This window comes from Gadus morhua, chromosome 23 (assembly GCF_902167405.1).
Source record: "Gadus morhua chromosome 23, gadMor3.0, whole genome shotgun sequence".
NCBI classification, from domain to species: Eukaryota; Metazoa; Chordata; class Actinopteri; order Gadiformes; family Gadidae; genus Gadus; species Gadus morhua.
Window position 1 is genome coordinate 8,131,072 of NC_044070.1, and position 12,900 is coordinate 8,143,971.

General features: G+C 43.0%; 1 protein-coding gene across 1 annotated transcript in view; it reads right to left on the reverse strand.

The window, feature by feature from the left end:
- The window catches only part of LOC115536915 (B-cell receptor CD22-like), a 132,093-nt gene that overhangs the window by 4,429 nt on the left and 114,764 nt on the right, over window positions 1–12,900 (reverse strand). The window lies entirely within an intron of this gene.

Sequence of the window (12,900 nt, forward strand, 5' to 3'; positions counted from 1 at the left end):
TGGATACACAACCGTTATATTAGTCTAACAATAACTAGAAGTGTCTCTGTATGTCTGCATGTCCTTTATCAACTTCTCTTGTCGGGTTACACAGGAAGTGCCGTGTCGAGGGTGAAGTATTTTAAAGGAGTGACGTTGGATAAAGCTGCTAGCAGCAATACAGGAGGCCAAGCGATCAGCCCGTTCAGCAGAGGCTCGTTATGAACAGACTCTGCACTAGTTCATGGTAACTTGTAGTTCTCTACCCTAAAGGGTCCATTACATCTGGTATCATGTCAGTCTACGGTGGAGGGGACTTACACACTAAAGGAGAGCGGAAACCTTCGTATCCTTCAACAGCACATGAATAGCTCCCTTCAAACTGAATGTAGGCCCTGTAGTTCACTCCCTGTCCTACATTGTGTCCATTCCTGAACCAGATGTAGGGAGGGTCACCAGCTGGACCCGTATGTCGTCATGAGGGGAGAAGCCACCTTCCCCTTCTCTGCCTTGCAAGCCCAGAGAATTAGGCCCGCCAATGAGACACGACCGCTTGAGCGCCACATGTGTGTGTGTGTGTGATTACACACACTTTAACGCAAGTGTTGTACTCTTCTTTGTTATTTGGATTACCGTTCTGCTGTTGGTGTTATGGCGCATAACATTTTGGTTCTTTGCCATCTCTGGTATTTCCACAACGAGACTCGTAGTGGGGGTTATCTCAGACATGGTTGAGAATGAATTGGGGGAAATTAACTTTGGCTTTGACTCCCTGAAGTACATGAACCACGACATGGAGGATAAAGGGATTGCTGCCAGCGATTGTCTCCCGCTCGAGCCCCGCTTCCCGCTCCCGGCTTCCCGCTGCCGAGGGACCACCGCCTCGGTGCTGCCTAAGCGCTTCCCGCTGCCGAAACGGTGGTCCCTCAGGCAGCGAGAAGAGGGGCTCAAGCGGGAATCAATCGCGGGCAACAATCTCTTTCTCCTCCATGTCGTGGTTCACTCTACTTCAGATTGATGTGGACGTGGAAGAACCAGAGACGTCGTAGAACCCGACGCAGTCGTTTGAGATTCATAATAGCCTACCGTCTGGAGACGCACAGCTTTTGGCCGTGATAATATATATTATATGATATGTATATCTATGCATAATATAAAGACATAGAGCTCCAGATATAGAGCTTCAGGAAACCCACCAGAGCACCCGGAGTGTTCTAGAATATCACAGAAAACGCTGTGTGCGCCTCGCCATTGCGATACATCCACTGTAAACGGAGCGCATGGTACCGTGGCCGCAAGCTGCTCGGGGCCACACCCCCACCCTCCTCCTTGACCCGCTTCTCTCCTCCTCTTTGCATTAAAGCTACAGACGCCAAAACAGCGCATTTGGGGAAAGCTCAGGCTCGTTGTGGCTGTAACTCTGCACCACAGCTGAACTTTGGGAACGTCTTCATACTGTGTTAGGGGACCACTAATATCTATATTAAAGTATCCATAAAGTAGCATGCCATGGGACCTTTAATGAATTATGGGAGTGTAGGGTACTGTGTTTAGTGGCCATAGGCCTCGGCCCTGTAGTGCTTCTGTTGGAGCAATGTGACTAAAAGCTTTGTAATTACTTAGATGTGAAGCCAAGGAATGTAGAGGAGAGGAGGTGAGGAGAGGAGTCAAGGAGAGGAAGTGGGAATAGTGGCGAGGAGACAAGTATGGCGGGAAGAACAGTGGAGACAAGTAAAATAGATGAGAAGAGACAAGGAGGAGGAGAGAATAGGAGAAAAATAGAGGAGAGGAGACAAATAGAGGAGAGGAGACAAGGAGAGGAGAATAGCAGAAAGGAGAGAGGCGAGGAGAGGAGAGGAGAGCAGGAGAGGGGCGAAGAGATGGCATGCAGTGTCTTAACTATTACTGGATCATAATTCTAACATTGCAGCAGATTCATTGATTACATATTAATCAGATTGTCAACTCACATGTAACATTTAAGAACATTGAGTTAGAGCTCAGTTGTCCATATTTGTTCTTTGCGTGACAGCGGTACGTTCCTCTGTCTTCAGGGCGGACTGAGGGGAAGGTTTGAGGTTGACTTGGTCCCCAGAGCAGAGGTTGGTTGTTCTTGAACCAGGTGTACTCAGCTGCTGGGTTGGCATCACTGCTGCAGCTCAGAGTCACTGAACTGCCCTCCTCTATTTCACCAGAGGGACTTGATAACACAGATGTGTGTTTAGGCCCATCTGGAGACACAAAGAAACATGTAAAAACACCACATAGATTTAGTGTCATTATATTCATTAAAGATAATGAAAATCTCAAAGTGGAGAAGTTTGGGTTGATAGTTAATGTTGACACGCTTAAGATCATTATATTTTGTGTTGTGTTTACTCACAATTGACATTAATAGAGTAGATGACAGAATCTTTTCCCCACTTATTCGTAGCTTCACAGCGATACTGTCCAGATTCTGAAGACAGGATGTGACTGAAGAAGAGCAGTTGCCCCTCCTTCATCTCTCTGGAGGGATAAGCTCTAGTATCCCTGAACCAGGTGTAGGTAGCTGCTGGGTTGGCATCACTGCTGCAGCTCAGAGTCACTGAACTGCCCTCCTCTATTTCACCAGAGGGACTCACGGTCACTGAGGGGGTCTTTGGAGCATCTGTCATGAACACAAATGATCAGTAATCTTCCTGAAGTTATGAAACCATGTTTAGTATTAACTGCGATGCAACTATGTTACAAAACATTGTTTAAACTGATAAAATACTACTATATTTTAATGAGCAAAAAGTATTTTACAGGCATACAGCAATAGATGAATACCAGTTTTACATTTTGAATACTATATATAGATACGATTTTTTCCTATTAGACAGATATTCAACTCACACTGGACATCCATGAATATCGAGTTAGAGCTCAGAAGTCCGTATTTGTTCTCTGCGTGACAGCGGTACGTTCCTCTGTCTTCAGGGCGGAGTGAGGGGAAGGTATGAGGTTGACTTGGTTCCCAGGGCAGAGGTTGGTTGTTCTTGAACCAGGTGTACTCAGCTGCTGGGTTGGCATCACTGCTGCAGCTCAGAGTCACTGAACTGCCCTCCTCTATTTCACCAGAGGGTCTCACGGTCACTGAGGGGGTCTTTGGAGCGTCTGTCATGAATACAAAATCATCAATGTTCTTCCTGAAGTTATGAAGCCGTGTTTAGTATTAAGTAAGGTGCCAGTATGTTACAGAATATTTTTTATACTAATAAAACACTACTACATATTTACTGCCCATCTGGAGACACATAGAAACGTGTACAACAGCATGTACATTTATAATCATGACAGTATTAATGATAATAAAAGTGTTCATGGATTTATTATAAAATGAACTTAATGAATACTAATGTGGACCAGATTCAACTATTTATTTTATAACATCTGTATTATGATGTTAAATATATGTTGTACTCACATTTCACGGTTATATCGATCAACTCAGAATTTGTCCTTAGCTCAGTCTTAACTAGACAGTAGTATTGTCCAGAGTCTGAGGACAGGATCCTTCTAAAGACGAGATGTGGTCCAACTCCCTGCTTCATCTCTCTGGAGGAATGAGCTGAAATAACCCTGAACCAGGTGTACTCAGCTGCTGGGTTGGCATCACTGCTGCAGCTCAGAGTCACTGAACTGCCCTCCTCTACTTCACCAGAGGGACTCACGGTCACTGAGGGGGTCTTTGGAGCATCTGTTAACAGTTACATTTCATTAATCATATTCATTAATCATTAATACCGGCAGATTGAGTCCTTTTAACGATAAAGCGAGGAATGTATGTATGTATGTATATATGTTATATATGTTATATATGTATGTGTGTATGTATGTATGTATGTATGTATGTATGTATGTATGTATGTATGTATGCATGTATGCATGTATTCATGTATGTATGTATGTATGTATGCATGTATGCATGTATGTATGTATGTATGTATGTATGTATGTATGTATGTATTTACATTTACATTTACATTTAGGGCATTTAGAAGACGCTTTTATCCAAAGCGACTTACAACAAGTACATTTGTCATAAGAAGTGAAACAATATATCGCTGTCGGTACAGTAAAGATGTTCATAGAACCAAGTGCAAGTACTAACACTCGCTAGGCTAACAGATTCCCCGTACACAGCAGTGATAGCAGCTACTACAGATGCTACACATATGTATGACCTTTGTATATCTCTAGGACTGTTCATCTGATCTACTTCATGCTTGCCGTGCGTATTGCTGAGAGCTGAGGATGTGCAGTGTTGACTTATTTGGACACACGACACGTTCAACATTAACACACTTTGAACTAAACTGTGCAGCAGTGGGGCGGGGCTTCAGGGCTCTGCAGTTCACTTGGTCACTGTACTTGGATGCTGGATCCACAACCGTTATATTAGTCTAACAATAACTAGAAGTGTCTCTGTATGCCTGCATGTCCTTTGATCAACTTCTCTTGTCTTGTTACTGAGAACACAGGAAGTGCCGTGTCGAGAGTGAAGTAAAGGAGTGACGTTGGATAAAGCTGCTAACAGCCGTACAGGAGGCCAAGCGATCGGCCCGTTCTGCAGAGGCTCGTTTTGAACGGGCTCTGCACTGGTTCATGGTAACATGTAGTTCTGTACCCTAAAGGGTCCATTACATCTGGTATCATGTCGGTGTACGGTGGAGGGGACTTACACACTAAAGGAGAGCGGAGACGTTCGTATCCTTCAACAGCACATGAGAAGCTGTCTCCAGACTGAATGTAGGCCCTGTACTTCACTCCCTGTTCTGCATTCTGTCCATTCCTGGACCAGATGTAGGGAGGGTCACCAGCTAGACCACACATGCTGTGACACTCCAGCTCTGTCCAGGTAGGACTGGTAGGGTGAGGAAAGGACACCTTCACCTGGAGGTCTGGGTCTGAGAACAAATTGCAAACAATTCTAAATAAAAAAGATAACATGTAACGCAAACCTTCAAGAACCCACAAACACACACACACACACACACACACACACACACACACACACACACACACACACACACACACACACACACACACACACACACACACACACACACACAAAAATAACAACACACACACACACACACACACATTATAGTTTACCTGTTAGAGATAACGTCACTCCAGGGTCACCAGTATATTTCCCACCTGGTTGGTTTGTTGTGAACCTAAACTTGTAGACAGCAGAGTCACTCTGTCTCAGGTCTCTGATTCTCAGGGTACATGTTCCATGACATCTGGACCCAGTACAGCTGACCTTTCCACAGATGGATTCAACACGACCTCTGTAGTCTGAATCACTTAGCAAATCAACTGGCTGAAGGTTGTCTCCTTTAGTAAACCACAGTGTTGTGACATTGGTAGGGCTGTACTGCACGTAGTCAGGGTATTCATAAGTGCAGTTGATGTCAACCATTGCTCCTCTTAAAGCACAGACATTACTAGATGAGTACGTAACTGTCCAGTCACCATTACCCTGAAGCACTGTGAAAAAACAAACACATCTCATTGAGAACGAATAAGACACAGAGGTTCACCTGATGAACAGACCAGAAGCTACATTGAGAGATGGAGGCTGGTGGGTGGAGATGGAAACTACAGATACATGCTGACCACTGAGCTGGGGTGGAGGGGGGGTTAGTGTGTGTTATTACTAACTGAATAACACACACTAACAGTTCATGGAATAGGGTAGTGTTATGGTCTGAGTAAGGTGTGGATCCATGTGCGGAAAGAAGAGGCAGCAGGCAGCCATGTGTTTGTAAAAACAAAATGACTTATTTGGGGAAGTAAGTACAAACACAGTACAAAAAACAGACTTTTCGCAAGAAATTGAAGGTAAGAATATTGTCTCAAATACACTATTCTTCTAAAGTCTAAACTAGGATCCAAGTTCCGGCAAAATACAACACGACAAACGAAGATACAGCAGGGAGTGAGGGGAGTGAAGGGAATGAATAGGCATTGACAACCTAAGCACTGCGGATGATTAGTCCATGATTGTATGGTGCCCGGTAAGTATACCACCGTGCTAGGCTGTGGTAGAGCACCTATAGGTCGCTGCAGCCCCAATGCGTAACAGGGTAGTGGAGGCTACTGTGCTTAGTCTCTGGAGGCCTCGGCCCTAAAGTCTGTGTACTTCTTTTGTGGCAATGTGACCATAAGCCTTGTCATTACTCAGATGTAGAGACAAGGAATGTAAAGGAGAAGAGGTGAGGAGAGGAGAAGAGGAAAGGATTGGAGACATGGAGAGGAAGAGGGAATAGTGGTGAGAGAAGGAAGAGAGAGGAGTAGAGACGAGTAGAAGGAGAGGAGAGCATGAGAGTGGTAAGGATATGGCATGCAGTGTCTACCTTATCAATGGATCTGAATTCCAACATTGCAGCAGAATTCATGTCTAAATCATCATTAATAGAATAAATAGGGGTAAAACAGTAGCTTTCGACATTTAACTCTTTTCAAAAAGTCGAAAATTAACTAATCTAACCCCATGATGTATATCGTTCAGGATCGTCTAGCAACCAGGAAAGTATTGTTATCTTAAAAACAGTACCTTTAATTCAAGAGGCTTTATACAACCAGCAACAAAGTGGTATTTTACAATGACTGGAACATATAAAGTGGACCGTTCTCTATTCTCGTGGTCCGTTTAACCAAACACAGCGTTCTAGATGGTGATTCTTTAATGTTCTGTTTACTACTATTCTATCGTCAACATGCTGTGTTTTCACCCTCTCCTCGTTCTTTGCTTGGTTGTCATGTTATTGAAACAGTTAAAATGTTATCAATGTAAATGAACCAACCTGGTACTGACAGAAGTAAAGCTAGAAATCCTCTTGCTGCTGATCTATTCATAGTGAGTCCTCTCCTCTCTCACTATGTTGTTCTGGGAGATATTTAAACACACCTGAATAAAAAAACAAATAAACTATTAAAAACGAAATACAAGCAAAACTCCATGAATTTGTTTCATTAACCATAGCAATGCAGGTTACAAGTTAGTGTAGAGGAGGAAGCTGGTCTGAATACTAGTCTGTGGTTCCAATTGATGCAGTTAGCTGAACCGACACCAAAGAGCATTGAAAGACTTCCTTCCTCTTCACACCAAGATTCACAGAAGAAGGAACAGAAGCCTGGTAACTACTAGCCCCATCATAGAATCACATTTTTCGACCACAATGAACAGTACAAAGTGTCTTCTTCTTTTACCTTCTGCTTTTTAAAAATATTTGCTCCTTAATCAGACAAAAACAGGCAGGTCAACACACATGCACACATACAAACACACTCACCCACACACACAGACAAACACAAACACACACACACACACACACACACACACACACACACACACACACACACACACACACACACACACACACACACACACTCACACACACAGGTAAACCACAGTGTTTCAGAGTTTTCCCTTTCGTCAAGTCTGTTGTCATTCTTACTTCTCATAGGGTTGCTATCCCCAACACTCATGTGTTCACGTTTGAAGTTATATATATATGTATTTGTAATTTAATAAATGAACAGGAGCAGAATGAGGGGGGACTGTCGTTATTATTATTTTTTTTAAAAGACCTACATATTATTATTTTAACGGCAGCAAACAATCATCAAGCGTATTGTCCTGTTTCAATTGAATGAATGAGACACTATATACAGTCCCACTATTTAAATCCTGCTGCCGGTACTGGGGTGCTTGTTTGACGGCGCTTACAACTCTGAGGTTCCTCCCATCTCCATCCCCATCGACGGTAACCCTTCATTTTACAGTCCCCTAATTACTAGGTATTTACCCGGTAAATATATGGTAAATCATAGTGTATTACTGGGTAATTACCCCTGGTAATAAGAAGGTAAATACTGAGGACTTACCCGGTAAATATATGGTAAAACATAGTGTATTACTAGGTAATTACCACTGGTAATAAGAAGGTAAATACAGAGGAATTACAGCTGAAGTACTAAGAAAAACCTCCACTATTACCCATCAACTCAACTAAGTACTGTGTACTTGTAACTGTTTTAGGATGGTAATAACTCAGATATGATTGTATACTTCCAAGGAAAGTAGGCAACCAATTCTTAGAAACAACTCTTCTTGTACCCATCAATTCAAGTTACAGATGTACTTCTCTAAGGTTTATGTTGGTAACAGCCCAGGTTTAATTATGAACTATCTAGAAATGAACATAGTACTTTACAATAAATTACTATTTCTTATTTAGTTATTTATCATAGCTGCTGATGTTTAATGGACAGCAGAGACGCGGCTGAGCACCGCAGACCGTCTTCCAGTGCTGTTGCGGTCACAGTGATGTTTTTATCCATTCCAGTTGCAGAGATTGTTGAGATCAGGCCAGTCAGTTCTAAACCGAAACCGGTGGCATGAGTGTCCAGTTTGCCGTTTGCTTTCTTACGGAATCCAAGAGAGCTGTGATCCAGACAAAGGAGCTTTTGTACACGTCTTTAATTATATTTTACAATGACTGAAACATATAAAGTGGACCATTCTCTATTCTCGTGGTCCGTTTAACTAAACACTGCGTTCTAGATGGTGATTCTTTAATGTTCTGTTTACTACTATTCTATCTTCAACATGCTGTGGTTTCAACCACTCCTCGTTCCAGTTGCTTGGTTGTCATGTTATTGAAATAGTTAAAATGTTACCGATGTAAATGAACCAACCTGGTACTGACAGAAGGAAAGCTAGAAATCCTCTTGCTGCAAAAAAAAACGTAATTACGTAAAAATACGTAATCGAATTTTGCACACATTCATCCCTTGCCTCTCTATCTGGGCCTTTTGCTTAGTGGACAAGATGTTTGTGTAACCCAGGTAGTAAATCTTCCAGGCTATTACCTCCATTATTTTGGAAAATTAAGCTGCATTCCATGTGATTTGTTGTTAAATTTAGTTTTTTAAAGAAATAACCAATTTCCCAATTTGGTCACAAGGTGGCAGCAGAGGCGCAGTCAATACACTCCTTTAGTTGCGAAGAAAAAACGCTACGATGCTCGCACATGCGTTTTTTGTTCTTCCTCTTGCCTGCTACGCAGTTCGTGTGGATGTTGGAGAAACAACATAGCTGTACCTTGATAAAACTGAGTCAGAAAGTTGATAACTGAAATAGAAAGCAAATATTGATAAACATTGAGACGATTGAGAAGCTGTGGACATCGTGTAGAACTCTGTTGAACTATTGATATTCCGAGGACCGTCATCTGTCCATATCTCCATCCTGGTTGCTTTCCATCTTCTGCCAGGGGATCATCATTCACATTGCCATTCCATCCTGCAATACTCTTCCTGGACTGCCTCATCTGACATCCATTGGGGTGGTAGGACTACCGGGGTGGACTCAAATTTTTATTATTATTTTTATTATTTATTTTTCCTGAGATCTCAGAGGTTTTTGTTTGGTACAATTTCATTTAAGAAAACCACTTGTGGCTCACCAGAACTCAAAGAAAAAAGATATTGAAGGTTTAAGGTTCTTTGTGAATTTAACTATATTACTGCTGTGTTATCATACTAAATTGTTTATTACTATTACTAGAAGTGTGGTACTTTTGTGCTTTAGCAGTATTTTGTTCTTCATTCCATCATATTTCTAGTGATATCTGCATTGTGGAATACTGACTCCATAAGTTTTGGTTTCAATATATATATTTTCTTCAAACTAAATCGTCGGTTGTCGTGTGAGTTATTTGGGGTGGATATTACAGGTAGATCCTTACAGTATAACAACCAATCTCCTCATCGAATCTAAAATAGATAATGACCCCTGCCTCTTGGTTTTATAAACACACTAGCTTAAGGACTTAGGTGCCAGAGGGGTTACATTTGCATCCACCAGTCAGGGAAGGATATGTCTAAGAACGCATTTCATGAACACTTTGTAAATTGTTGGTAGAAGGGTAATATCCCTCCAAGTGCTGGGGTCATTCGGCAAATTGTCGTTTCTGGGTATTCTATGAATTAGTGCTCCTTTCCATGATTCAGGAACACGTCTGTTAATGAGACAAGTGTTGAAAGGCCCACTATGCAACTTCGGGCATTTCTTGGCTGTTTTCTTGGTTTTGGCACGCACATTTCTCTACACAGCGCCCCCTACAGCTTCGTAGTAGATATTTCACAACACTGTCGTAACAACTCGTTGACGTCCATTCCCCATGCTCTTCTACGCGAGCCATGTGCATTTGTTTTCAAAGAAGCCGGCGAATGCGCGGAGCCATGTCCGAAATAGATGTTCATAAAGTGTAGGCAAGGTTATACATTTTTAAAATGGTGTATTTGCATTGCAATAAACATAAATCCATCATTTTTTATAGTTGACGGGGAGAATTTATACCCTAGGTTATAATTATTTTATCTTAGGTTGAACAGAACAATCAGTGTAAGAGGTTTGGCCAACATAATAATCGAAATAAACAAGAACCTGGATTCGGGGATTCAGTCTGTATCTGGGGGACGAGACATACGAACAGCAAAACACCCATGGAAACAAAGGTGTTTATATGGTTGCAACCAAGCAAGCTAGAAACAAACAGGGCTCACAACAAAACGGTCGACAAAACAATTTTTAAAGGGCTCAAAAAAATGGTTGAGCAAACACATGTGTACAGAGACTATCAGAATCAAGAATATTACGCAGACAAAGTTCACCCAAGGGTAGCCTACTTTCAATTTCAAAAGCAACACGGCCGAGTCGGCGTCTGATTTGCAGTCTTCTTTTTCTTTCAGTTCACGCTATTCCTGAAAAGCTTGCCCAACGTTTACTCGTGTCTGGCCTCTCTGTCGGTCTGTCTCCCTTTTCTCTTCTTCTGTTCCTCCGACATTGGGTTTCTCTGTCTCTTTTTAGTCGGCTGATCTATGATGAATATAACAATCCATTAGTTACTTGTGTTTATATCGAGCCGGTTCCGTGTTTGTGGGTCTGTGCCGTAAAGCAATTCGTTACTGTAGTGACCATAGTAGTGACCCTTGCACAGAAGCATACGGCCGACATCTTTCTTTTTTCTGGGTGGAAATAGTAACATAGTTACGCCATTAAATGCGTTTATGGAAACATTTTTAGCGAGAAATGTGCATTTTACTTTCAGAATGTTCGCTCGGTGAATGTGAAGGATGTTTGGTTTGATAGTTATGACGAGTGAACGCTCCGTTCACTTGCATGGACAGAGTCTCTGGCTGCTAAGCAACCTCAACGTCTTGGCGGACTATTTCTCTGCTGATCAACACTACGAATGCTGGAAACACACCAGACACACCATGTGAAGTTATTTAACCCGATTATCGTTATTTATGAGTCCTTAGCCCAAGTGAAGGAGTTCAAGTACCTCGGGGTCTTGTTCGCGAGTGAGGGTACTATGGAGCGTGAGATTGGCCGGAGAATCAGAGCAGCGGGGGCGGTATTGCGTTCGCTTTACCGCACCGTTGTTACGAAAAGAGAGCTGAGCCGCAAGGCAAAGCTCTCGATCTACCGGTCGATCTTCGTTCCTATCCTCACCTATGGTCATGAGGGTTGGGTGATGACCGAAAGGACGAGATCGCGGGTAAAAGCGGCCGAGATGAGTTTTCTCAGAAGGGTGGCTGGCGTCTCGGGATAGGGTGAGAAGCTCAGTAATCCGTGAGGAACTCGGATTAGAGCCGCTGCTCCTTTACTTAGAAAGGAGTCAGCTGAGGTGGTTCGGGCATCTGGCAAGGATGCCTACTGGGCGCCTCCCTTTGGAGGTGTTTCAGGCACGTCCATTGGGGAGGAGACCTCGGGGAAGACCCAGGACTAGGTGGAGAGATTATATCTCAACACTGGCCTGGGAACGCCTCGGGATCCCCCCGTCAGAGCTGGTCAATGTGGCCCGGGAAAGGGAAGTCTGGAGCCCCCTGCTTGAGCTGCTCCCCCCGCGACCCGACCCCGGATAAACGGATGACGATGAGATGAGATCGTTATTTATATCCGAGATTATTTAATCTAACCCGATCTAAACTCTATCATGCACCCAAACACGGCGGCGTTTGGGTTTCCTACCTCGGACAACAATTGCCTCGCAACTGGCTGTTTATATCTAGCCGGTGCCATGTTTGGGTGTGTGTCTGTGCCGTAAAGCATTTTCGAAACTACAATCTGACTACATTTTCGGGATACTTCCGCTGCGTCACATCCGGATTGTGTCGGTCCGAACAGATCAAGTTGCATATGCGCTTTTTCACTGGAGAGGCGACATGGGTAAATGACACACCCACCAATCAACCCAGAAATGGATGCAGAACCATCAGCATAACTCTCAACCTGCATACTTAATGTAATTTTGGCTAAAAAAGTTGCATAGTGGGCATCGGTAATCGTGTTTCTTTTCACACGCGCACACACACACACACACACACACACACACACACACACACACACACACACACACACACACACACACACACACACACACACACACACACACACACACACACACACACACACACACACGATAGTGTGTGATGTCTGGTTACTTGAGTCTTACTTCTCAGAGGATTGCTATCCCCAGGATGTGAGACAGCACAACTTTAGAGAACAACACTCATGTGTTGCTCAGGGAATGATAATCTTTCTTTTAACAATAGTTTCTTGTTTTTTCCAACAGACAATTTCCATCATCGGACAATCATACAGTAAAACCATCCTCCATCCCTCCATCTCTCCCTCTCTCCACATTAAAAAAAAAAACTGAAAATACCTGCAGTAAACAACAAGAAGAGCAGGAGCACGAGTGCTTTCCGAATCAGTTATGATATTGTTGGGGAAAAAATCAGATGCATTTTAACAAATTACCGAGTCATTTCCAGCATTGAATTTTGATCAAGTTGGTTGAGTATATA